Here is a 27,928-nt window from a genome sequence, read left to right on the forward strand (position 1 = left end):
GACACTAATTTGCCTGGTAACTGGGAGAGATAGTTTCGAGTTGGGGGAGGCCCAGCTTCTTCACCAGCTCAGCAGATTTATGAGTTTTACCCTTGTCACTATTAATCCCAGTCAAGGACCAGAGAGCCAGTGTACAAGCAGAAGCAGGGCCACAAGGGTGTTGGGGAGAGAGCCGTGGGGGACTCACATGAGAGTGTGCCTAAATCCCCATCTGCCTTAATCCAGCCCTGCTTTTCCAGGTCAGACTTCCCATTAAGACAGACATTCTATCAATGTATATTGAAAGCAAACCCAGGAAAGAGCTAGTATTGGGAGATAATGGACCTATTCCCAACCTGTAGATTTGGAAATGGGCTCAGGTCTTTGATCTTTCAGCACTTTCTGTTGTAAACTGTCATGTGTGTGACATCTTTAGGGCAACAGAGATTCCATGGGTTTTCTTGCACTTTACTGTATCTTGATATTGAAAGGGGGAGCTCCAATAACTAGCTTGTAATGATTAATATACTTTTCCTAAAAAATGAAATTATGAGGGACCCTTCACAGACTTCAGAACTTTAATTAGGAAACATAGATAGATGATGATATTTATATAGACTATAAAAAGAGGGGAAGGCAAATAGAAGAAAGATGGAACAGAATAGATTATATTCTAGGTGTGGCACATTTTGTAGTCTGGCTGTTACTTGGCTGCTATCTCTGCTGTAGTTAAGAATAACTCAGCATTTCCTTTATAAAGTGCTGTTTTCACATCTTAATAACATCCTATAACATACAACTCAGTAACTTGGGCCCTGATCCTATAATGAGCTTTGTCTACAGGGTCTCTGCCAATCAGAGCTGGGGGAAAATTCCGTCCTGACTACAAATATGGCCATTAAAACTCCTTTCTCCTGCCACCCACCACAGCTCATCTTTCATGATTTTGAATCCGGTTCCCACCAGAGACACTTCTTTGCTGTGGTCCCTGTGATTGATCTAGCTGGAAGGGGAGAAGGGGACATTTAAATCTGGTTCCTGATGCTTCCCGCTAGAGCTGTCTAATGACTAGATCCCAGTTCTGTAAACCTAGCTTCCCCTGCTCCAGCCATTGCTGCTTTCCACTAAAATCATTCTTCACTGTGGCCTCAATGCCAGCAGCTCTGGCTAGGGAGAAAACAACTGGCTTATTGAAGGGCAGGAAAATGCTAAGGGGTTTAGCTTTTATGTAACATTATTGCACTGAAAGAAAAGGAGTACTTGTGGCACCTTAGAGACTAACAAATTTATTTGAGCATAAGCTTTTGTGAGCTACAGCTCACAGCATTTGGAATGCATCCGATGAAGTGAGCTGTAGCTCATGAAAGCTTATGCTCAAATATTTTTGTTAGTCTCTAAGGTGCCACACTACTCCTTTTCTTTTTGCGAATAAAGACTAACACGGCTGCTACTCTGAAACCTGTCATTATTGCACTGGAAGAGTGTAGTGTATTTCTTTCCTTCTGCTTCGGTGGCAGTATACAATTTATTATAAAGATGTTCAATAAGCAAGCAGAACACCAACAAAAACTGATGGAGCCTTCTTTGCAATCCTGAATAAATCCGAGGAGAGTTTCTACAACTCAAGATGCACATGTAAAATCTGTAATGTAATCTTGCAATATTTTTTCATTCTCTTACGCTTCCACTAATTTCATTGTCCTAACAGTCCGATGTGAATTTATTGACAGCCTTCTTTATGTAGGTGCTTTTCTCTTAAAGGTATGTATTTTAATTTTTTTTTTTTTTTTTGCCACCACTTGTGCTGTGCACTATGTAATTAGATGTGATTCAAGAGGTAAGGCAGATATCAATGAAGTTAGCTAACTGGTGAACTTTGGCTTATGCCAAAAGATTTTCACTATTACCCTATATTATTCTAACACGTAAAGTTTACCGTGTAATTTTTATAGATATTACTTTCATGGATCATCTAGCATCCAGAGTACAGCACATGGCTACAAAATGCTACGCAAATTATTGAATGTAGAAACAACTGTGGGATAAGGCAATAGCATGTGAATCTGTAACTAAGACTGTACCATAAACAAGTGCCAGCACCAGGTGAGTTCTGTGATACCCAAGGGAATGATGAGTGTATGACTCCTCACAGTCTCACAGGGCCCAGAGAGATATCCCACAATGTCTGTCAAGATCTCTCAAAATGCACTCTGCTGGGAACAGTGTTAGAGGTTGCCAGAAATCATTGCAGCTGAATTGGTCTAGCTGACTACTAGTGCAAGCATAGGCCAAAACTGCAAGTGTCGTTAACATGATAACAGCATGACGAGTGTGGATGGACTTAATCATTTGTAAAAAGAAAAGGAGTACTTGTGGCACCTTAGAGACTAACAAATTTATTAGAGCATAAGCTTTCGTGAGCTACAGCTCACTTCATCGGATGCATTCATTCATTCATTCATCGGATACAGTGAGCTGTAGCTCACGAAAGCTTATGCTCTAATAAATTTGTTAGTCTCTAAGGTGCCACAAGTACTCCTTTTCTTTTTGCGAATACAGACTAACACGGCTGCTACTCTGAAACTTAATCATTTGTGCTTCAGTTAGCGTAAAGCCATTGATGAATTCATTTACAAATGATTGAGCTTTCCAGCCTAGTTGAGGCAATTTAACCATGATCAGCTGATACAATTCTACGCAGCCTTTATGTGCACTGAGTAGTACCACATATTTGATGTGGACCTGGGTGAGTCATTCCCCTCAGTTTCTCCTTCTATAAAATGTGGATTATGATACCTCCTTTATAAAGCATGTTGAGCTCTAATGACAAAATGTGCTATGTGAGAACTAGAGGGGGTTTATAACTATGTTTAATATACACAGCAATGCCATTTCCCAACACTGGCAAACCCTCCTAGCACAGGTGAAGCTTATACTGCCAAAAGAGCGTTTGCCAGTATAGTTTATACCAATTCCCCAAAGAAATAAGCAATACCAGCAAAAGCTCTCTTTTGCCAGCATAATTGCACCTATAGTAGAGCTTTTGCCAGTATAAAAATGTTGTAAACAATCATGCCCCAACCAACATTGTTATATCAGCAAAAGTTTCTAGTGTAGAACTGGCCTTAGTTTTCCTCTTCTATCTAAGGATTCATTTGGATGCTAAGGACTTCCTCTTCTTAATTTCTATCCCATGACTCCTAGTTACTATATAACACCACAAACAATGCTGCTTACTACCTTCAAATACTTGTAGTTGGTTATCAGATTCCCCTAACAGAGACACACATACATAGGGCTATAGATTGAGGCATAGGTACTACAGGCTTGTAGATAGGGTCCTGGCTCTGGGAATCTCATGTCATGCTTGATATCATGCTTCTAATTGTAAGCTTTAATTTAAAAATATTTATGTTTTGAACCTCATCATTGTGAAGAAGAAAATGTGACTTAAATATAACAGAGAGGGTGACACCTACCTGAGTTTGCAACATCCTGAAACAATAGTTCTGAGAGGTGTGAACAGTTCTGTCCTTCTTGATGGACTGTTTACTCTGCAATTGACTGTTTGTGGGTGGGTCACCAGCCTTCATTCTTAAAGAAAAAGTAAGTAAGTTTCTAGCCCTCATGGGTTAGAATGTGACCCCAGTGCAGACCCCCTAAAGGCTCAAAAAGCAGAAGGCAAATAAAAAGAACACCAAGTCTATTATTTTTACATAAGCACATGATTTTAAAGCCAACCTCATGATTTTTGGTGAGCTTGACTCATGATTTTTGAACATTTAAGGTTGGCAATACTGCTACTTGGTCATCTGTGATAAATAAGGTACTTTATTTGGATGAAAAGCACAATGAGCTAAGAACACTTGGATTCACAGCTCTGTCTCTGACCTGTTTTCTGTTCTTGGACAAGTCACTTCTCCATATACCCCAGCTGCAAAATGGAAATAATTATGTTTACCCACCCCCCTTTATAAAGTGCTTTGAGAGCTACAGACAAAGAGCACTCCAGAAAAGCCAAGAATTGTTGTTTCTTGCAGCTAAAACTATGCCATCAGCACCTGATGACAACAATGACACAATCTACTCTTAGATACCAATACAAGAGACTGTCTTCTCATGTAACCTTGCACAGATGTTGCAGTGTCAAGCACCATTACTGCTCACAAAGCATAGGCACAATTCTGCCAACCAGTGATGTCCAGGGCTGCACATATGCAGAATAAAATAAATACAGTGTATCAAGTATTCATGCCCTTTCCAAAAGGTGGAGACTTGATCTCCATTGGTTAGAGCTTGATTATATCTTGCTTCCATCCATAATTCAAAACTCTTGAATAAGATATAGTCATTTATTTTTTAAATTTTGTTCTTTAGCCTTAGCAGTAAGGAATAAGTAGAATCTTGTGACTTGAGCCTTCTGCTTAGAAAGCAGATGTGACCTGGGACCAGGAGGTGTGAGACATGACATCAGTCTCCCACGGACCATTAGTGTATTCTGTTCCAAAGAGTTGATAAGAGCTTCAGACATAAGGAAGACCTTAAAAAAACCAACAGTGGGGGAGGCATAAGAATCCAAGAGATGCATATGAAAAGATCAAGGAGCAGCATTTTCTAAACCTCAACAGAGACAGATTTGAGATCCCATGTTTGGAGGGGACCCAGGCGGAGCAAGAAGGCAGGAGCAAAGTACGTCTGATTGCTGACAGCTGGCTCCCTGCTTCACTTGTGAGGAAGATGAATGACTCAGGAATAGGAGGAAGATCAGAGCCTATGATGGGGAGGAGTACCAGTAGGAAGCTGTCTTGAGGTGGAAGGGAGTTAGGTTAAGGGGAAGAGTCTGTCTAGAGTGAAGGGGATTTTTTGTGAATCTGGGCTCTATTAAACCTTATTCTGGCTTTGAAGTTTGAGATGCTTTCAGGAAGACAGAATGTACATAACTGACAGTGACTTGGGGCCCATCTTGTTCCTACTGAAGTCTATGGCCAGAATCCCATTGACTTCAGTGTCAGCAGGCTTTGGCCTTTGGGCACTTAAAGTGGGTTTACCCACGGCCCATCCTTAGACAGTGATTTTTAAGTATTAGTCCTGTATCCAGCTCTCTAATCGTATAGGACACAAAACTGAGAGAAACAGCTTCCACCACTTAAAATGGATAAACTACATTGCTTAGCTCATTACTATGGTTTGCAGATGGAATACAGGATCTTTCCAATAACATATTTTATGGGTGTTTTCTTTAAAAGGGGCTATTGTAATAACTATCAATCTAAGATACTTACAAAGTCCCCGTGACCATAGTACCCAAGCACTTCACAATCCTTAATATGTTTAGCCTCCAAACATCCCTGTGAGGTAGGGAAGTCCCAGGAAATGAATTACGAGGGAAGTAAAAACAGAAGAACTAAGGAAAAGGACAAGGATCTCGTCTTTTTTGTGCAGAGGCTGCCACAATATAAATACTAGATAATAAATATTCAGACCACATCTGAAAATTTGAGGGGGTTAAGGCAGCTCTCAGATCCTATATTCCTGCTGAAACTTGCATAGATACTAAATTCAGTTTTAATTAAATATCAGAATGAAAAGTTCCAATCCTACTGATTCATTCACGGTCTGTCCTAGAATCGAGAAAGTGAATGGGGAAGTGTTATTTACCCCTTCACATAACACAAGAACCAGGGGTCACCCTAAGAAATTAATAGTCAGCAGGTTTAAAACAAATACAAGGAAGGATTTCTTCACACAACACAGACTCAACCTGTGGAACTCGTTGCCAGGACATGTAGTGAAGGCCGAGAGTAAAATTGGGTTAAAAAAAATTAGACTAATTCATGGAGGATAGGTCCATCAGTGGTATGGGATGAAAGCCCATGCTCTGGGTGTCCTTAAACCTCTGATTGCCAGATGCTGGGGCTGGACAACAGGGGATGGATCACTCAATAATTGTCCTGTTCTGCATAATAACAGGTTTCAGAGTAGCAGCAGTGTTAGTCTGTATTCGCAAAAAAGAAAAGGCGTACTTGTGGCACCTTAGAGACAAATAAATTTCTAAGTCTCTAAGGTGCCACAAGTACTCCTTTTCTTTTTTGTCCTGTTCTGTTCATTCTCTCTGAAGTAGCTGACACCATCCATGGTCGGAACAAAGGATACTGGACTAGATAGACCATTGGTCTGACCTAGTATGGCCCATTCTTATGTTCTTAGTCAAAGCCTTTTAGTGAGCGGCACTGAGTCTTGGTTTATATTGTTTTTTAGGGGGTAGGAATTTGCACTGTTATGGTTATACCAGTACAAATTTCCCTACTCTAGATAAACTCTGAGTTACTATCGAAAATAATTATATTCCTCTGTATGTAGCCCTCACACATATGCAGTCAATCTAATAATCCCCCCAGCTGCACCCTAACCCCTTGGTCCTCAACCTTTTTTCATTTGAAACCCCCTAAAAAAATTCAAATGGGGGTGTGGACCCCTTTGGAAATCTTAGACATAGTCCGAGGACCCCCAGGTCCTGGGGATCACAGGTTGAGAACCACTAACCTCACCCACTCTTCCCCCTAATGCCAACCAGCTGTATCTGATACTGAATCTGATACTTCCATTCAGCTTCCAAATTTTCTTGCTGTTCCCATCATGTGACAAACAATGTGGTTTTAGCACAAGTCTCACGATATTTGGTGTGCATCTTAAAGCCACAGCTGCTGGAATCAGTGGATTGCATGAGCGGCTCAGCTATCACTTAAAAAAAAAAAGAAAAAAAAGCAGCCATTCTGGTTGTGGAGAAAGCTTGATCATGTGGAGTGAATGCACCGTGAAGGTTCAGAAACCAGACAGAACCCACTATGTATTTTTTTTTTCCAATATCTCACAATTTTAAGCCAGTGTCATGATTTTTGCAGCCTGATGCATGATTTTTGTACGAGTCTGGCAAAATCTCTATCTGTTCCATGCACATTTGTATAGAAAAGCAGCCCCATCCTCCCACCCCACCTCCGTCTCCCCAGACAAGCAATATGATCCTTCCCCTTCACAAACACCCAGTCTGTAGCATCTACCCGCTACCTCCTCACCACACACACCCTACGGAATCAGGTGCCCCATCCAGATGTCATGTTTTCTCCACCTGGAAGCATTAGGAGCTAATTACGACAAAAATACTTCAACTCTGATCATTCCTTTGAAGTGCCTCTCTTTATTCCCCCCCCATTTGAAATGATTCCCCATTATTCATTCTCTTCTCCTCTCTTTTTATTTCTGTTGTGCTTATTGTTATCTGTTTTAGCCCTGACTTGTCAAAGGAACACCATTATCACCTCTTTAGTCTAATCCACTCCTTTGTTGTCTGAAGTTTCCCATCTCCCTCTCCCTCTATTTACTATTTATAATCTCATTCCCCTCTAGTGCTCTGCCCCCACCCCCGATTCTTTCCAGTGGCTTCTGTGCATGACCATCTTCCACTACCTTTTGTGTGCCTCAGGAGGAAACCAAGAATCCTGAGTTTTCTCCCCTTTTCCCCAAATTTTCATCTGCCACTTGACACGTCCAAATTATCATCAAATGCATTTATTATTCTAAATCAGAAAAATAACAATCCCAAATCCTGAGCCGATACAGACCCAAGAACTGTTTTCTATAGCTAGCATAGAAAGGCTCCTTCTCCCTATTGAACACAGTTTTGTGATAGTACTGCTAAATGCAGAGTTTGGGGAGGGCTGTGGGATAAAACAGAGTGCAGGGGGTTTGCCAGACTTAGATATAAAAACCTCAGTGCTCTGTCTACATTAACACATCCATTATTGCTAGCACCTGGGCTGTCCCATGATTACACCATTAGTAGCTAAAGTGCCCATGTGAGAGGCCTTGTCACTAGTTAAGTAGCAGGAACCTACAGAACTGAATAGCAGATGAGTTGGCTGCACTATTACCTGGCTGTTTTGTAACACATGACTTGGTCAGGGCCAAAATAGTGTAATTCAAGGTGTTCATTTTACAGCATTTTGGAAGGCCATATTCTCTGCTGCATTACAAGGACAGAAAAACACATGCTCTTCAAAGGGAGAATTTAAGAAGATGAGGAATTTCCCAATGGAGTTTGCTTCTTGGCTGAGATACCTTTACATTTAGGCCTTCCCCATCGGATGAAACAACAGAAATTCAGGTGGTAGGGAGGCAGCAGGGAAATTAGAGTAATTCTAGGGTTTACTTGCAGAACTCAACTTCCATGTTTAAGGGCTTGATCATGCTCCCATTCAAGTTAATGGTGAAAGTCCCATTGACTTCAATGGAGTAGGCTCAAACTCACCGAGAGTTTCTAGCTCTCAGCTTATAAGAAGGACATACAACATAATTCAGTGCACTGTGGTCTTGTTCACTTCTCATATTAACAATAATAGGTGTGAACTCTAACCATATTCATTTTAATGGCCTACTTAAACTTTCCACAACTGAGCTTCCTTATTAATAATGACAACCATTCAACTTTTGTAGTTCTGCATTGCCTTTATTTGCAAAAAGAAAAGGAGAACTTGTGGCACCCTAGAGACTAACAAATTTATTTGAGCATAAGCTTTCTTGAGCTACAGCTCACTTCATCGGATGCATCTGATGAAGCAAGCTGTAGCTCACGAAAGCTTATGCGCAAATAAATGTGTTAGTCTCTAAGGTGCCACAAGTCCTCCTTTTCTTTTTGTGAATACAGACTAACACGGCTGCTACTCTGAAAATTGCCTTTATTGTAACTCTCCACATTATTCAAACTTTTTTCTTGAAATATATATAGATATATATACACATGATTAAAAGTCCTGCAAAATTAGTTATATCTACACACGCTAATGCAACCAAATCACATAGAGAATTCCAAGGGAAAATATTTTTTCAGCACGGCTGCCTATACGTTCAGAGAAAGCACACAGGGAACATACTCACCTATCCTCATAATTTTGTCTTAGACTCAAGCATTTGGGAGATTTCCCAGGCCCTCAGAATTGACTGAAAACACCTAGAAAATAATTGTCATTGGTCTTAAAAGTATAAAGGGAGGAGCTAAAATGTACGGAATATAGCTGCCTCTCGATGTCTCTTAGGGCTCACTATAGCAAAGGCTAATAGAACAGTGGACTGGGAGTTCTATTCCTAGCTATTCCTGTGCCTTTCTGTAAACCCTTTCGGGCAGGGGCTGTCCCTCACTATATGTTTGCATAGTGCTATCACTTTGGAGTCCTGATCTTGCTTGGGCCTTTAGGTATTGCTATAAGATAAATATACCATATGGGCACTGAGGTGCAACACCTAAGGGGTGGGAGGCGTCAGAGAGTGTTGCAAGGGTGACTTATTTTTGGAATATCTTTTGTGCAACTGAGGCAATGTAACTCACGTGTGATTTTAATAGCATAAAAGTGGCCCAGTTTCCTAGAAATTTAGGCATGAGTTTTAAAATTAAATCTATTTAATAATGTATTTAATAATTAAATAAGCAAAGGGGTCACTGTGAAAGGTAAATAGATTTAAGTGGAAGCATATTTGAAAATTTCTCCAAGTCCCCCTCAAACTCTTTTCTACTTTCCTGGAAAATGTTTGTTTGCTGAAAGTTTAATTTTTCCACAAGGGGGCAATCTGTTTCTGAGACTGTTGTCTTAGGAACATTGCCTAAGGGCTCTGTTAATGCAGAGTTAAGGTTGACTGACAGTGCCTAGTAAAGTTCCAAAATGTTGACTGTACCAATACTTAAACCACTGAAAAAATAGGAAATAAAGAGTTAAGATACATGCTAACTCTATCCTTAGCTCTGTCCCCTGGAGCTGGCTAGTGTCAACCCGGACTGCCTTCCAATAAGCAGACATAAGGAATGGTGTCACTTTATGTTCTGTGTTGGGCAGTGGATTTCCCTTATTTTCTGAGGAAGTAGCAGTAATGAGGAGCACCTGGGGTGGCACCAGGAAGATTCCTGGGAACATCTCCCTGCCACTCAACTACTAGATCTGCCAACCTTCTGGCCCCTTCTTGCTACCAATAAGGCTGAAGGGGCCATAAGGAGGAAGGAATGGGGTAGTCGCTGGGCTATGAGGTGTGCATCTACCAGCTATGGTGCATATGGCTATGCAGTGCATATCTACCAGCAGCAAGGGGGAGTGGAGGGGAACTTAAGGGCAGGTCTACACTTAAAACACTGCATTGGAGCAGCTGCACCGATGCAGCTGGGCCGCCTAAATGCTTTAATGAAGACAATGAGTCTTGATTACATTATATTACCCAAATGCAACTTGAGTCTTTCATCTTCCCTCCATGTAATTAATGCTCTTTTCTTTGTCAAAGTTGAAATCTGAGCTCGAGCGGCTCCAGCTGAGTTGGCTGGCATGAGCCAGCCGCTGGTGTCTAGCTGCTGTATAGACATACCTGAAGTGTGTATGTGGACTTTAGGGCCCTTGAAATACCGGCTCTTAAACCTGAAACTTTGGTCTCATGGCAATAATTACAGAAGGGGCCCTTGGAGAATGCAATTAATGTACACCACACACACTCTCAGAAAGCTGCCACAGGTAGGACTCAGAATCATGGTACATGGCCAGTGCTTGTGTTCAGTGACCACAGCATTTCACCTTCCTCTGTAGCATGGGGAATGGGTCACTTGCTGGAGGATTCTCTGCTCCTTGAAGTCTTTAAACCATGATTTGAGGACTTCAATAGCTCAGACATAGGTGAGAGGTTTATCGCAGGAGTGGGTGGGTGAGATTCTGTGACCTGCATTGTGCAGGAGGTCAGACTAGATGATCATAATGGTCCCTTCTGACCTTAATATCTATGAATCTATGAAAACCTTGAGTCACCCACTTACTCTGACATCAGGTTACCTGCAAACCCTCTGGCTTGTAATCGGGCCCTAGTCCTGCTACACTGTGCACAGATGACTTTCTCCAGAACAGCAGCTTGGCTTAAGCCTCACAGCAGATCCAAATTTTATTCTGAATAACCTTTTAAATATTGTCTTTCAAAAGGGGCAGCGGATGCTGGATCCTAACTGAGCTCAGTCCTGAGCAGGTGATATCAATTTTGGGAGGATCAGAGTCTTAGTCTGAGCCCCAGATATGTACCAAAAAAAAAGTGATAAGAACTATAACGTGTTGGCATCATATGATTTTTAAGGAAGGATATGGCTATATTGCAAGAACCCCTGCTCAGACAGCCCCAGATATGGATCACTACACCGCCCCCTGATTCCCATGAGACACAGCAATTTGAGAGACAATAAATGATGTGGATTTTAGAGCAGATAGGAAAACCAGCTGTTAAGTAGTGAACTAGTCTCACCCTTAACTATAGTTGTCTATTAGCCCACTCTGATCTAGTCATAAAAAGGTCCAGATTTCTTCATTTAGAGCCTGGAAAAAGTGCAGGAAGATGTTCAAGTATCAGTTACTTAAACACAAAGGCTGAAAAATTGTTCTTATAGAAAGAGTAATGTACATTTTCCAATGGAAAAATCAGCTAGAAAGAATAGCTTAGGGGTTTAGAAATTAGATGCAGAGTTTTTCACTGGGCCAAACCCACACAAGATAGTCAGTGACCAAAACTGGTCAGTATTTTCTGGGGGTTCAGTGATCTGTATAGAAAGTGGATTGGTCTCAGTCCAGTTCCCAGTGGAAAAGTGTCTGCATATCATACCCCAACACCACCAGTGACACTCATTGGCAGGGCTGGCTCATGCCAGCCCTAGTGTGACTCTTGCAAAGAGGACTTCTCTCTCCATGCCTATCGGTCCCACCAGCAAGAAATTCACTTTTAAAAAACTGACTAATTAAGTGAGAGGAAACCAAGAAACCACAACAAGCTGATGGTTAGTCAGGAATAAAGGCCTTGTCTATAGTGGGAATTTTCCCCAATTCCAGCAGTCAATGACTAACCAGTTGAGCCAACCCTGTTTCATGCAGTGTTAACCAGAGCCATCTAACATGTCTCAAAACAATGCTTTCTTTGCCAATATTAAGGACAAAATCGTGTTTACCATAATGCTACTTGTGTGTTGGTTTAGCTTTTGAACTCAAAGCATTTGTCCAACATAGACAGGCCATGTGTTTCACGCCGTTTACAGGTTAGCTCAGTGAAATGGTATCTTAAAACTCAAGGCTCTTTGGGCATTGGCAGAACATTTTCTAGGAGTGGTTGGGGCCAAAACAAAACTCCTTCTCCCCATTCTGCAGCCCAAGTTCACACAGAAAGTGGTGCTGCTGCACCTGAGCATGGATATACTTCATAGTCCTTCAGTACGTACTGTACCTGTTATAGAACTCTCCCTCATTGCCTTAAAACTGGAGTGTGAAACAGAGCAGGTCGGGAGCCTGGTGTCACTTGGGCATTTTCACTGCTGTGATGTCTGTTCGAACTTCGAAGTAGACTGTAGCTGAAAACAGATTGGTCTTTGATTAGAAACTCAAAAGGGTAAGAACAGGAGTACTTGTGGCACCTTAGAGACTAATACATTTATTTGAGCATAAGCTTTCGTGAGCTACAGCTCACTTCATCAGATGCATTCAGTGGAATGCATCTGATGAAGTGAGCTGTAGCTCACGAAAGCTTATGCTCAAATAAATTTGTTAGTCTCTAAGGTGCCACAAGTACTCCTGTTCTTTTGGCGGCTACAGACTAACACGGCTACTACTCTGAAAAGGGGAAGAGTGATACATGTCTCCACCTTGGAAAGTACCTCAGGAAGCCCAGGGCATTTATATAAGAATTGTGCAACAATGTATTAAGTTAGGTATTTGCAATATTCTCACTTTCCCAGCTCATCACCGTCTGGCAGGTATACACCTTGGCCACCATTTTTTTTTTAATGAAGTGGCCAGCTAATCAGATGTTTGTAGCCCCCTAAGGTTTGACACATTCATCCCTACCTCCCACCAGCTCTCCTCTGTTGTGGAATGTGTGGGTATCCCCACTCTGCCTGGATATAGTCAAGGCTAGATCACATAATGCCAGCATGCCCAAATCATTGCTCTGTGTCTTATTCATTTCAGTCTATGATATTTTGATGCAATTGCATTGTTGCTCCAGTTATTACATGTGCTATTCAGAAAATAATACAAACAGGGGGGAAAGGAACTAAATAGAGGGTGTCTTGAATTTTCTCTCAGAAGAGAATCACTTTAAAAAGGGGGAAGGTTGTTCTTAAGTCTCTGTTCTCAGCGAACAAATGGAATGATAGAAACTGAAATGGGCAGCAGGGAATGGATCACATGGTGATTACCTGTTCTGTTCATTCCCTCTGGGGCACCTGGCTTTGGCCACTGTCGGAAGACAGGATACTGGGCTAGATGGACCTTTGCTCTGACCCAGTATGGCACTCATGTTCTTATGTTCTTATAATGAGATTTTGAAGAAATGTTACCAACAATTTATATACTTGCCAAAAAAAAACCCCAGCAACATTCTATTTGATTACTATACACCATTTCAACCCTGTAGACCACATCCCCACCTGTGCTTAATTGTTAATGAAAGAGGTGCCGGGACTCAAACAATTAGGAGCTGGGGCTCAAGCAATTTTTTTTTACTTTCATAACTGACACGGCAAGCCCAGAGGTGCCAGGGCTATGAACTGCCAAGCCTAGAACTGTCGGGGCTCAGCCCTGATCCCCACCCTGATGCAGGAGCAAGGAGAAAGCAGCTTGTGCCTCCTCTATCCAGGGGGCTGCACTAACTTGCACCCCTGCTTCAATGAGCTCTATTGGGCTTTGTAGGAGGACAGGTCTGCTGCTCTGGCCCTATTCCTCCTTCCCCAGTGTGCCCCCCTGAGTCCCCTAGAAGGGGTGGTGAAGAGCTGTCAGAGGCCATTCTGTATCTGAGTGGCATTAGGGGTATTGCATTTGTCCTGTGGCCTCTTTGTGCCAGCCAAGCTGGTGTAAAGGGGCTCCAAGGCAATATTAAATCAAGCCCTATGGGCTTAAGTGGTGCACAGGCCTTGTGCAGATGCTCTGGAAAGTGGTGCATTCACCATCTATCAAAATTATTCTGTTGCCCCAAGTGCCTCTGGGCCCCACATATATTTCCGCAAACCCAGCATCATTATTTTTCAAGCTGTGAATATCCTGTTAGTAAACAAGACCAGCCCGATCGTCCTGGAAACTGACCGACTGAGCATCTCCACAAGGCAGCTACAGCCTGACAGCAGCCATTCACGCTTCCCTATCAATGGCTCTGACTCTACTAGACACCATTTTTTACAAGCCTTCCAGCGTAGCCAGGAATTCAGGGCACAGACATTAGGGCTGACAGTGTAAAAGGTCTCATGTGTTTCCAGCCTATTGTCATCTGGACCAGCCATATACTGGGAACTAACAAAACCTCCTAGTCATTACACTACCAAATGGGAACAACTTTTGGTCACTGCTGACAGAGGCTGCCTTTGAATCACACTCTAGAGATGAAAGACTTTACTCCTATTGCTAATTCCCCGAGGCAACCAGTCTCCCTGGATAAGTCTTTCACACTGCTAATCAGAAGATGCAGACCCTGAGTGCGGGGAAGAGAAAGGAACAAATACATACATTTTACTAGCCTATGTCACCATACAGAGGCTTCCTATCAACCTCCTTCCTGCTAGCAATGCATGAAGGTTGCATGTTGTGGATAGAATTTATCTGAGAACTTGAATCTGTTTATCAGTGATGTCAATCTGCAGCCAGGCTTTAAAAAGATCAGTAATGCTCTTTGAAAGCACAGCACAGCTGCTGCTCCACACACACTCTGGTGCATTATCAGTCAGGTCTACTTCATGTGAACACAACCAACAGAAAATAGTATAGCAATCATCTTATTATATAACTCAAGGAATTTAGAACATAGACGTCTCTTTGACAAGCAGGAATCCAAGGTTATATCATGTCAATCCAAAAATAATTTCTTCTAGATTTGTATAAATCCTCCGATTTTACCTGTGATGTGGGCATATGGTATAAGCAATTCCTGTGTAGTAACACAGAGGCCAGTGTAGCTTTGCTGACTGTTAATACTGGACAAGTATAATCTCATTTAGGCCTTGTTTACACTGGGGAAAATCCATTATGTTAGAAAACATGTTAAAAAACATGTTCAACGGGATTTTGCCCATAAAGTAGACAAGGACAGTTGTGTTTAAAAACGTTAGCTGATCACGGTTAACCCTAGGCTTCCCCTAGTAGCAGGATCTTAGAAGAACTTGTTCATTTCTGAAATAGAATGTGTTGATTTACAGTCAAAATACTAGTTCCATGCATCTGGAATTCTGCTAGCTGTGAATACCACACATAGAAACGTTTCAGAGTAGCAGCCATGTTAGTCTGTATCTGCAAAAAGAAAAGGAGGACTTGTGGCACCTTAGAGACTAACAAATTTATTTGAGCATAAGCTTTCGTGAGCTACAGTAGCTCACGAAAGCTTATGCTCAAATAAATTTGTTAGTCTCTAAAGTGCCACAAGTCCTCCTTTTCTTTTTACACATAGAAACAAATTCTTGTCTGGAGTAGGTGGCTGATCTCTAACTAACGAAGCTGGAGAAGACCCAGTTCTCTATATGCTGTAGTAAAGCTCATTCTTTTATAAATCTGAACAAACATTTGGCTAGGGAAGGTGTTAGTCCCCAGGATTTAAGATGATATCTTAACAATTATTTCACTTATATGGCAGCTTTTAGTTGAGGATCTCAAAGCATTTTCTATAGGTGGCTATGTATTATTATCCCCATTTTGCATATGGGGAAATTGAGGCACAGAGGGTTTAAGTGACTTGCCCAAAGTTGCACAAAAAAGTCAACGGCAGAGCTAGGACTAGAACCCGTGTGTCCTGATTCCTAGCCTCTTGTTCTAGTCACTAGACATCACTGCCTGATGTCCTGATATTACAGGACCTGTAGCTGCTTGATGATGGAATTTTATTAGTTCATAATCAAATGGTGGGGCCCAAACAATGTGCAAATATTTTTGTAAAGCTATTGCTTCTTTGGAGGGGGCAGGAAAGTGTTTTCAATAGAAATAGCATGAGAACTAAGATGAAATGCTTCCAATTAGTCCATTGGGAAACACAACTAACTATCAGTTGCTTACTGGCCAGATTAAAGGCTCCAAACTGTGACTCATTAGCAAGGAATAAGATGATCAAGAAACCCATGAGTTCATATTGATAAACCCACAAGTTTTGTTTGTAACCTGAAATGCAAACACATCCAATGCCCAGTGCACAACTCCCATGCTCTGCTATGTGTGTTATGGCTCCATGGGAGGGTGGGTATGGAATCTTGAAAAGATCAGGTTTCAGAGCAGCAGCCGTATTAGTCTGTATCCGCAAAAAGAAAAGGAGGACTTGTGGCCCCTTAGAGACTAAGTCTCTAAGGGGCCACAAGTCCTCCTTTTCTTTTTGAAAAGATCAGGTAACTTACAGGAGAATATCCTGGGGGAGGGGAGTTTAACCAGGAAGCACAGCAAACTTGGCCAGATCATTGCCAGATGATTGACCTACCTCAGAGCTTGTTTGCCTTTGGGGGGATGGAGCTGCAACCCAGCCTTCTATGGTGTTACACCATCTCCTCCAGCCATAAGCAAGATTCAAAGAAACATGCTGTAGCAGTTGAAAAGAGGGAGTCCATCTCCAATCAGCCATGTGTCTGTCTATATTAAGCATCTTAAGGCCCCAATCAACTTGCTATCTAAACACCAGTGTGAATTAGATAAAGCGCTCGCTCTCTCACCTTGCAGTGCAGAATGAGAACAGACCGAACCATGTCCTTGAACCATGCTAAAGCCATGGACAACCTGCACGACAGAGCCATGTCGAAGGACAGTGGTGGTGTGTCCAGGTTGGTTTTGTTTTTGTGTGGCATAGATAGGGCCTTTGGAGTATGGCTGGAAAATGGTGCTGCCAATGTCTAAGCAGCATGTAAAGCAGCTTTGACACGGTCTGAAGTGGTGGAATGCTCACAGGGTTTGAGAGGAAATGGTCAGGTGACAAATACTAAAGCAGCCAGAGGTGATGGGGCAGTTAGGCAAAGAGAGAAATGATTATATGCTAAACAAGGATATCCAGAATGTGACCGGACACGCTGTGATCTTGTCTACACTATATCTTGGGCTGTGCTAAGCAGGAGTGTGTGCTTATTAAGTTGTCTCTTACAACAAGGTGGTGCCATTGGAGTGGATGAGGTATGACTGCCCCTGTAGTAGTGGTCTATAGTCAGATTCTGCTCTCAGCTACATCAGTGGAACAGCCGTGTTAGTCTCTATTCATCATCCGATGAAGTGAGCAGTAGCTCACGAAAACTTATGCTCAAATAAATTTGTTAGTCTCTAAGGTGCCGCAAGTACTCCTGTTCTTTTTTAATCAGTGGAACTGTGACAGTATAATTATCTTGGGATAGCTGAATTTGGCTCCCTAGTCTTTAGAATGGTATTGATTTTACTTGAAGGGATTTCTATTAAGCTTACCTACCTGTAGCCAGAGTGTGTGTGTGCCTAACATAAGAATGGATGAGGAAACTGAGGCACGGAACAATCTTACATAAGGTCTTACATGGACCTTACACAAGGTCACATAGGAAGCCTGTGGTAGAGTCAGAATTGAACCTAGGTCTTCTGTTTCCCAGTTCAGTGCTTTAAACACAAGGCCATCCTTCCTCTTGTATGTTGGAAACCATTTAAAAAATGTCAGCCCCTCCTCACCACCTCTCCAGCACAATCATTTAAATTTTTCCCAACTGTGTGTTATCCCTGCTGGAAATGTCATGAGCGCAGGGCTGAGCTATTGCTAAAGCTCATTCCTGTGTGAATGGACAAAATATAACCAGTTATCCTCTTCCTGCATGGTTACCATGTACATTAAAGGGAGCAAAGGGAGGTTGGGTTTTTTGTTTTTGTTTTTTTAATGAGCAACTTTGTCCAGGGCTCTGCCTCTCTCTCCACCATGGTCCAAATGGTAGACAAGACTATGTGGCACCATAGTTCTACATAAGGTGCTGGTCTGCTCTCAAAGTCCTGAGGTTAAAATGGCATTGTGGAATTCTGTTCATCTTCAGATCCAATGTTCTTAGTGTAAGAGTGAAGAGATTGTCTCCCTGCCAGTAATCTCTGTAAATTCCTGCTGGGATCTGAGAGTTGAGCTTGGTTCTTTCTGCCTCCTGCACCATCACCAGTAAATGAGTCCTTCTCAGGGTCAGAGATGTTATAAGTGGGATTTACTGGACAGTTCTCTTGATGCATGAGCCAACTCCCTAATCAGCTGTGAGTCTGAGTATACACAAGGAAGGGGTCATTTTCACACAGCCACTTTTGGACCACTGCCACACTCACCAAAGTCAAGACAGAGCTGCTGGAACTCCGCATCACACTACAGGGCTTGTCTCTTTGATGGGATAAGAGTAACAGAAGCACCCTGGGTGTTGTGGATGCACCTGCCAGAACTTAAAACCCAAGCTCTGTTCTGCTCTGGGTGGATGTTAAAACCCCCATAACACAATCAATGAGAGCAGATAAAGGGCTTGTCTACACACAAAAGTTGTACTGCTTTAAGTACTCTGGTAAAGTTAAAGTGGTATAACCCCTCTAGTGTGGATGCAATTATAATGGGAAAAGGTGTTTTTATATTGGCCAGTGGTTCTCACAGTGGTACTGCTGACCCCTTTCACAAAGCAAGCATTGGAGTGTGACCCCACCTTTATAAATTAAAAACACTTTTTTATATTTAACACTAGAGGCTGGCAGCTCGCGACTCCCTGAGGGGATCACACAACCCCCAGTTTGAGAACGCAGAGCTATTCCCATATGGGAAGGGCAATAAGCAGTATCAGTAGGCACATTTATACCAATATAATTGCATCTACACTAGGTATCACTATTTGGGTAAAAAAAAAGCACACCCCTGACCAAAACGGTTATATTGACACAAAAAACTGTAGACTAGGCTGAATAATGCAATAGCATGGACTTGCACCAATATCTTTGGTCAGCATTCTCCTTTCCTGCACTATGGTGCAGCAGACAGCTGTATTCCTCCCCAGAAGTGGCTGCATTTCAATGGTGTTCTATGAAAATAACTTAGGAGGTGCTTTAGGATCCTTGAGCTGAAGGGTGCTAGAGAAAGGTACTGCTATCAAAAAGCAATTGCACCCTTTGCACAGCAAATAAGTCTTGTTCCCAAGAAAACAACAGATTGCTGCCAGAGAAAAGTGTGTCTTATGTGGTGGGATCTTGTTAGCACAGCCCCATAAATGAGATTTAGAGTAAAATTTTCAAAATAACCTAAGCAGTTTAGGAGCCTATGTTCCAGTTCCTTTTGATGAGATTTAAGCTCATAAGTGCCTAAGTCACTTTTTAAAATAGGATTTAGGCTCCTTAGTTACCCATTGGCCTTATCTATGTTGGGATTTTAGCCACCGGTGTGGCTGCAACAATGTATGATTTACACCAGTGGCTAAAATCCCTGCATAGATAAGGTCTAAACTGAAGGCAATGAAAGTGCAACTGACCCTCATAGAACTCAATCCTGACACTCTTGTTCACACTGAGAAGTATTTATTCCACCTGAAGTTCCAATAATAAGCTCTTTCATATGAGTTTGGCAGAATCAGGGGACAGTTTTACACACACATACACACACACACACACACACACACACACACGGGTGTGTTGTGTCAACCGTGCTGGATTAAAACTCTGAGTTTGTAGCCACATGCTCTCAGGGGAACTGGTGCATTGCTGGGGTCCAGTGATCCATACATAATAGGATGGGAGGGGAAGCTGGGTTGCTGTAGAACATGGGTTTTTTTAGGTCACTAGGAATAAGTTTTGTGCATTCAATAACCTCCCAGCCAGAGACTGTTTTTATCCTCCCATCTTCTGTAGATTGTCAGAGGGTAATGCCAGCCTCAGAACAAAACAGGCAATGCGCTCTCTCTCTATTCTAGTCGCACAACTGGCAAGAATAGGGCCCTGTACTACGATGCTCCTCCATTAACCTCCGTCTCAAGCACTGAGGCACCAGAATGATTTCCACAATCCTCAAAATGTGATGAGTAAATCATTGCCCATGGGGGCTGGTTGTCCTGAGAAGGGAAGACAACTCCCTTGCCATTCTGCAGCAGTGATAAGGGGAGGGTGTCTGTCTAGTACAATGGCCACAGAATGCCAAGAGCCTTGGCTTCTGATCCCACGTCCACACTGATCAGGGAACCTATGTAACCCTTTCCGTGCTCTTATATAGGCTTTGTATGTAAATTGGGGATTCAGAAGGATGGTCAGATTAATCCTATTTAAGTATGTCTACACTGTAGTTGGGAACATGCCTCCCAGCCCTGCTAATAGGGTTCAACTATCATGCTAGAAATAGCATTGTGGATGTTATGGCATGGGCAGTGGCTTGGTCTAGGGGCATGAGGCCAAGTGCACTGTCAAGGTTCCTTCCCTACTCTGAACTCCAGGGTACAGATGTGGGGACCTGCATGAAAGACCCCCTAAGCTTATTCTTACCAGCTTAGGTTAAACGCTGCCACCACCAAAGTGTTACACACAGAACAGGGGAAGTGCCCACTTGGAAACATCTCCCCTCCAAAATATCCCCCCAAGCACTACACCCCCTTTCCTGGGGAAGGCTTGATAAAAATCCTCACCAATTTGCACAGGTGAACACAGACCCAAACCCTTGGATCTTAAGAACAGTGAAAAAGCAATCAGGTTCTTAAAAGAGAATTTTAATGAAAGAAAAAGTAAACGAATCACCTCTGTAAAATCAGGATGGTAAATAGGGTAATCAGATTCAAAATACAGATAATCCCTCTAGGGAAAACCTTAAGTTACAAAAAGATACAAAAAGAGGAATATACATTCCATTCAGCACAACTTATTTTATCAGCCATTTAAACAAAACAGAATCTAACGCATATCTAACTAGATTGCTTTCTAACTCTTTACAGGAGTTCTGACCTGCATTCCTGCTCTGGTCCCAGCAAAAGCATCACACAGTTAGAGAGAACACTTTGTTTTCCCCCCTCCAGCTTTGAAAGTATTTTGTCTCCTCATTGGTCATTTTGGTCAGGTGCCAGCGAAGTTATCTTAACTTCTTAACCCTTTACAGGTGAAAGGGTTTTTCTTCTGGCCAGGAGGGATTTAAAGGTGTTACCTTTCCCTTTATATTTATGACACACACCCAATCCCCTGGATCCTAGTTCAGGTGGCTAGCCTGAGCCACCACCTGTGCCGCAACAGTCACACTGCTATTTTTAGCACATTACCAGTGCTTCTTTGTGGCTTCATCTGTTCCTGTTTTGTTCTATTCTGTACGGGTTCTCAAACTATCCTAATCACTGTAGTACTTGAGCACCTTCCAATAGCATATGAAATAACATGGAAAAGGCCATGTCTATACTAGGAGTACTGTACTGGTATTCTACATAGGCAAAGTGCCCCTAGGGTGGATGTACCTATAGTAAAACCATCCCCTGTGAGCAAAACAAGACAGTTTTGCCAGTATAGCTGCATCTACAGGAGAGTATTCTGCTGGCACCGCTATGCCAGCCAGGAATCGCAGCTCATCACATCCCTGATCAACATCGCTATCATCAGCAGAAGTCTGTAGTTTAGACTTGGCCTAACATTTGTAAGATGTGATTCATTCACAACAAAATGAAATTTAACAGACAAATGTGAGGAGCTACACTTGGGGAAGAAAAATTGGCAGCAGCACTGCTGAGAAGGATCTGGGAGTTGTGGTGGATCACAGCCTCAACATGAGTCTGCAATGGGATGCTGTTGCAAACATGGAAATGCAATTTTAGGTTGCATCAACCGAAGCATAACATGCAAGTCACGGGAGGGGATAGTACTGCTCTACTTGGTGCTGGTTAGGCCTCAGCTGGAGTATTGCATCCAATTTTGGTCACCAATGTATAGAAGAGACCTGGAGAAACTGGAAAGGATCCAGAGGCGAGTGACAAAGATGATCAAAAGGTTGAAATGAAAGCCATATGAGTAAAGGCTGAGGGAACTGGGTATGTTTAGTTTGGAAAAGAGGAGATTAAGAGGGGCATGAGAGCAGTCTTCAAATATTTGAAAGGCTGCCATAAAAAAGATGGAGAAAAGTTGTTTTCTCTTGCCACAGAGGGCAAAGCAAGCATCCATGAGTTCAAACTACAGCCTAGAAGATTTAGATTAAATCTCAGGAAAAACTTCCTAATTGTAAGAGCAGTAGGACAATGGAAAAGACTGCTTCTGGAGGTTGTGGAAGCTCCTTCGCTGGAGGTTTTCAAAAGGAGGCTGGATAGGTATTCTGATACAGATTTCAACCACCTTGGATGGTTTAGACACAACAAATCTTGCATCTCGGCAAGAGGTTAGACTAGATGACCCTTGCAGTCCTGTCTAGCCCTTTGATTCTATGATGCTTTCTAGCTTATAGTCCCCAGGGAGAGAATTGTGTGTGCAGTGTAGGGTTTTGTTTTAATAGCGTTTTTTAAATATTTGTGCAGGAGTTGCTAGTTCAGATTGCTGATGTGCTCTACAGCTCAGATTCAGCAAGAGCCGTAGATGTGTTGCTACTCTAATGCCATGCTGGGAGGGGGAGCCTTGTTCTCTTAAAGAGGGACATCTGCTGGCCAATGAAGGGCAGGGTTAATGGAGCAGCATGCACATACATAGGGAGGTGACCACACATCTTTCAAGAGAGGACCTCAAATCACTTTGCCAACATTATTTCACTAAGTCTCGTAATACCTGTGTGAGATAGGCATCATTATCTCCGTTTCACAGGTGGAGAAACTAGAGAGCACTAAGTGGTTAACTAACTTGCCAAGGCCACTCAATGGGTCAGGAACAGAACCTAGGTGATCTGACTCTTTTTGGTTCTCTGTTCTAATCACGCAGCATGTTGCCTCTTCTCACCTTGTTGTCAGTGCTCTTTGATGGGAGGGGAATTTATGATCCTTTAAGAAGGAAAAAGTGAGTCTTGTCAAATGCTTAGGGTCCTTCATTTTTATTTTATTTAATGTTTCCCAGGAATTTATCGGTGTTTATTACTGCAACAACAGATATAGATAAAAGTTGGTGGAAAAAACTATTCATGATTTTTCTGGGTAAATATCAGGGTTTATTTTAGTGGCCAAAAGGACAGGGGGAAAACTATTCAATAGATTAATGCTTTGATGAATAGAATTCAATGTGGTTCGCTGCAGAGCTAAAACAGGACTCAAAACACACTGCCACCTCTGAGTTTAAAGAAAACAATACATCTCTAATCCCCACATAAAACTTTTCATTTAAATAACAGTTTACTATTGCAGACCTAGAACTATTAGCCTGTAAATATTTACATTTAATAATTGGGCCACACCATTTGCAGCACATACACTCAACTCCATCCTTTTCTCCAGGGTTTTTTTTTTTTAAACTTTCAAATACTTCCTTGTGTTCTGAAACGTATTCTGATACAGATTTTCATTTTCTTCCCATTTTAGTGTTTCAGAACTTTAAACTGTTATCCGCTCACAGCTTGAAATGTGTACGTGGTGGGTGTGAGATTCATCAGTACATTCAGATATGCACATACTTCAGAGCTTGTGTGCATGCCTGTTTGGTTTTTGTGTGTATCTTCTAGACTAATCCATAGCCTTACTTCAACAAGCAGCTTTGCATATACACACAGACTAATGTATTATCAGAATACATATATCTCATGCAGTGTATTGTATTTTCAAAATAAAACAAGTTGGTTTTTTTTTAATATATTTGAATGATACAAAAGAAGGGTGAAAACTAGAAGAAAAAAAACAAACAAATAATACTTTTTGTAAAACCTGGAATTTTTTCGGTAAAAATTGGTTTAAACTGAAAATGAAAGGACTTACTAATGCTGTAACTGGGGAGGAGGAAGAGGGGGGAAAAATGCTGGTGTCAATTGCCTGATCAGTGGGATGGAACTATCTGGTACTTGACTTATTGAAGTTCTCCTGCTGCATTTCCAAAATTTTACTGCTAGCTCCAAGATCTTCTTGTCGTGTCCTCAGGCTGCTTTCCATCACATTGGTGCACGTGCAATTGCCAATCATTGCACTCCACCAAGTCACTCAAGCAGCTGGCATTGCAGGAGATGCTTCATCTTTTGAGGCACTCTGCCACAGTCCCAGATATTGAGGCTAATGAAGTAGCCCACTTGATCATCGCGTCTCTAGACTGGCCAACTCTAGTGTGGAGTCGATTAAAGCAATGCCTTATAGGCCAGGGCTGGTCTGCACCAGGTGGTGGATGCTTGACTGGGCGCTGGAGCGCACAAGCTACAGGGCCTTGTTTGTATTAACTGAACCCTTGTCTGTTTGTGTGACAAATCGAGGGGTTTAACGGTGGCAGGAGAACTTTGTCATGACTTCAGTAACTCAGTGTCAATGTTATATCAGAAAGCAGATGTCTTGGATCTGTGCATTGCCTTATGTGCTCAATTCTATTAGCAACTTCCCAGCGTATATCAGCAGGAGCAATACCTGCAAGGATGTAGAGGCTGTGGATACACTTAAGGTGTCCTGTAACATAACAGCAGGCAGTGGTAAGTACAGGGTCTAGGTTCTTTGCGTGAGGGGGGATCATGCTTTTTTGCATGAGGTGTATTCAGCAGAGGTGCAGCAAAGTGCTAATGCTGTTGATCACAGACTGAGTGGATAACCAGTTTGCTGAGAATATTGCTTTGCATTCTAACCTTTGCTTTCTCAATGTGGGCTCTAAAGGAGAATGTGCGGTTGAGAGTAACACCAAGATATTAAGTATTTATGGAATGAGTAAGTTTTGTCCCAGCCCAGCTGATACTGAGGTTGCATTTGGCCTTTCTGTTTTTGAACTGGAATGCACTGAGTTGTGTCTTTGCTGGGTTTGCACATTGTTGCTTGGCTGCGTAATACCTCTTTAGGGTGTTATGTGCATTCACCAGAGTACTCTCTCTCACACCAAACTCCTTGTGCTGTGTGCTGATGCACAGATCATCTGCAGAGATAATGCACCTTGTGCCAGGATAGCTTGGCTGGTCGTTTATGTCTATGTTGAATAATGTAGATGCTAAGACACTATCTTGTGGGAGTCCATCCTTCTGTCATTGTCATCAGCTCTGTTTTCTACAAAAGTTCATGAAGAATTTTCTGTTCTCTAGTGTGGTCTGCATTAGATTCATGAACTGGGGTAGTTCTTTGTCACCGTTAGTACCTTGGCAAGAAGCTTACAATGACTGACTGAATCATAGGTGGCTGAGAGATCAACAAACACTGCTCCCATAATCAACCTGCCTTCAATATGTTGTGTCAAGTTCAGAAGCTGTCCATTCCATCACTGACCTAGGTGAAAGCCAGCCTGTTCATTGATAAGCAGTGGTTCAATAACTTGGGTAAGGTGACATGACCATAACCACTCAGAAAATTTTAAAATATCACACAGGAGTGAGATAGGTCAAAAGTTTTTGAGGCTGGATGGTTCCGTACCAGGCTACAAAAGGGCCACTAGCTTGGTTTGTCACCAGATTTTTGGTATCTTGAGCTGGATGAGAGAAGTATTGAACATGTTTAGAAGCCACTTCCATGTGAGAAGCCAACATTTTTGATCTGTTTGGTTCGAATGTCATCTAGGCCTGCTGCTTTCCCCATTTTCAGGGCATTGATGCCAGCATTCAGTTCCTCCATGGTGAAGGGTGTTGTAAGATCTAGATTGCTGGATGTACCCAGTGGCGTTTGCTAAAGTGATGACCAGTTGGTAGTAGTCTGCTTAACCTGCCCATTGGTGGGCAATCTGACCAGTCAAGATGTTGAAATGTCCACCCATCTTTGTATTGTCAGAGAGTCTGCATATGGTCGAACAGGCTTTTTTGCTGTGTGTGTGGAGTGATGCTGAGAAGCACTTTTATTTCCTTCTGATGAGAACATGGTCATCTATGGCTGACAAAATACTGTGGGGAGAGCAAAATGTTTAGTAACTTGACTACGTAAATACAGTAACTGAAGGATAACTAGTCAGGTGAAGCCACTTCTCAGGCTTTGTCTGCACCAGTGTTTCTCAACCTGTGATTTGTTTTATAATTATATGGTCAAAATGAGAAAGTAAGTCATTTGTCAGTAATAGTGTGCTGTGACATCTTTGCATTTTTAAGTCTGAATTTGTAAGCAAGTCGTTTTTAAGTGAGGTGCAACTTGGGAGTACACAAAGCAAATCAGCCTCCTGAAAGGGGTACAATAGTCTGGAAAGGTTGAGAACCACTGGTCTACGCTACAGAGCCTTGGCTGGAATAGCTATGTTGGCAGAGCCCCCTAATGGAGATGCAATGTATATCAACAGAAACACTTTTCTGTCAGGATAGTTGTCTACTCTGGGGGTTTTGCTGGCATAGCTATGTCAGCTGTGTGTGTGTGTGCATGCGCTTGCTTGATGACATAGCTATGTCGACTAAACGTTATAGTGTAGAACAGGCCTCAGTTTACCCTAAGACAGAGAAGAAACAGAGCTAGTGTTGAATGGATGAGAGCCAGGATAGATTGTACTATCTATCTCCATTGAAAATAATGAGGAGTCCACATGCCCTTGCAGTCTTTTTATTGGAGATGTAAGAGCTGCTAGGGCCCCAGTCAAAGCAGAAGAGAGAGGTTCACTGCAGTAGCTAAAAATGTTTGCTCATTTTTACTTGCCTGAAAGAGAGGTGTGTATAGTATCAAGCACTATTGCCCAAAAGCTTCCAAGAGAGGGGGGTGGGAAAGCCACTAAATTATCACTCAGCCATATTACTTATACTTACATGGTGCTTTGCAGTCGACTATGAAGAAAAAGTCTCTACCCTGCAGAGTTTATAATCTGAACTTAATTAAAAAGAAAAGGCTACAAAAAAACAGAGTACAGGAGAAAAGAAGAAGCAGGTACAAAGAAAAGAGTAGGGAAAATATGTTTGAAAGCTGATGTGTTTGGCACCAGGTGTTGTGAGGAGACCCCAGAAACTAATATCCTGTTGCCATGCAATCTAGGAATGGACCCCAAAGTCTTCGAAACTTTTCAGCACTGGCCAGCACCAGAGAAGTGAGTATCTCCCAGGAGACTGTGCAAGCCAAGGATCTAATGAAAGAGGAGCTGTCTTCATTTGATACCAGTCAGCTCTGTGTTCTTGGGGAACCAGGGCACAGTATCTAGCCTGACTCATGAAAGACACCCCCACACCTGCCTCTGTTTAAATCAAAACCAATCAAAGAAAAGACTTGCAGAGAGCAATGAATGGTGGATGGGAGACACACCTAGACTCCTCCTGACAAGAGTGACAAGATTAAGACATCTCCATTAGCATACAGAATGGAAAACAGAGAACCGCATTGAACTCTGGGACCAGAAAAGGAGGGAAGCACTGCATCATGGAGAATCTCTGCTCCAGATATTAATGAACCTATGCCTTCACACACTCAGCTCAGCAGTTATCAGACCAATTCTAGTAATGAATCCTTGATTGATATCCAAAATACTGAAGCATCTCCCTTGAACTATTGTATTTTCTCTACAAAAACCCCTACCTATGCCCAAGTAAGTGTTCTAATGCATGGACCCAAACTCTGCAGCAGCTCCACTGGGACTCCATCTCCTGACTGATCATGCTGGGGGCTCTGCCTGTCTCCAGCACTCAGGACCCTGAGCTACCACCATCACCTGGGAACCCCAACCAGTTCAAGCTCCATGGAGTGGGTGAGATCCCTCTCTCTCTTCTCTCTCTCTGTTTTCTTTTCTACCTCAGGTATTAACCTTTAATAATGTAACTGTTATGTTGGTTTAAGCTCTCCTTATGTAGTTATCACAAGTATTCAATAAATAACTTTTATGGTTAAGCTGGTTGCTTCTCTCTCTCTGAACTTTACTCTTGTGTTTTTAGCTCCCCCCCCCCCCCGCCATTTACTCTGCAGCAACGCTTCTTTTACCTAAGCTAAAGATCCCTGCAGTGC

The 27,928-nt window shown here is 42.3% G+C and overlaps 1 long non-coding RNA gene across 1 annotated transcript; it reads left to right on the plus strand.

The window, feature by feature from the left end:
* Positions 1-419: 419 nt before the first annotated feature.
* On the plus strand, positions 420-27,460 carry LOC122459485. Its single transcript, XR_006280208.1, has 3 exons — positions 420-434; positions 4,363-4,364; positions 27,302-27,460. It is a non-coding gene; the product is annotated as an uncharacterized LOC122459485 (long non-coding RNA).
* The last annotated feature ends 468 nt before the right edge of the window (positions 27,461-27,928 follow it).

Source organism: Dermochelys coriacea, chromosome 3 (genome assembly GCF_009764565.3).
Source record: "Dermochelys coriacea isolate rDerCor1 chromosome 3, rDerCor1.pri.v4, whole genome shotgun sequence".
NCBI classification, from domain to species: Eukaryota; Metazoa; Chordata; order Testudines; family Dermochelyidae; genus Dermochelys; species Dermochelys coriacea.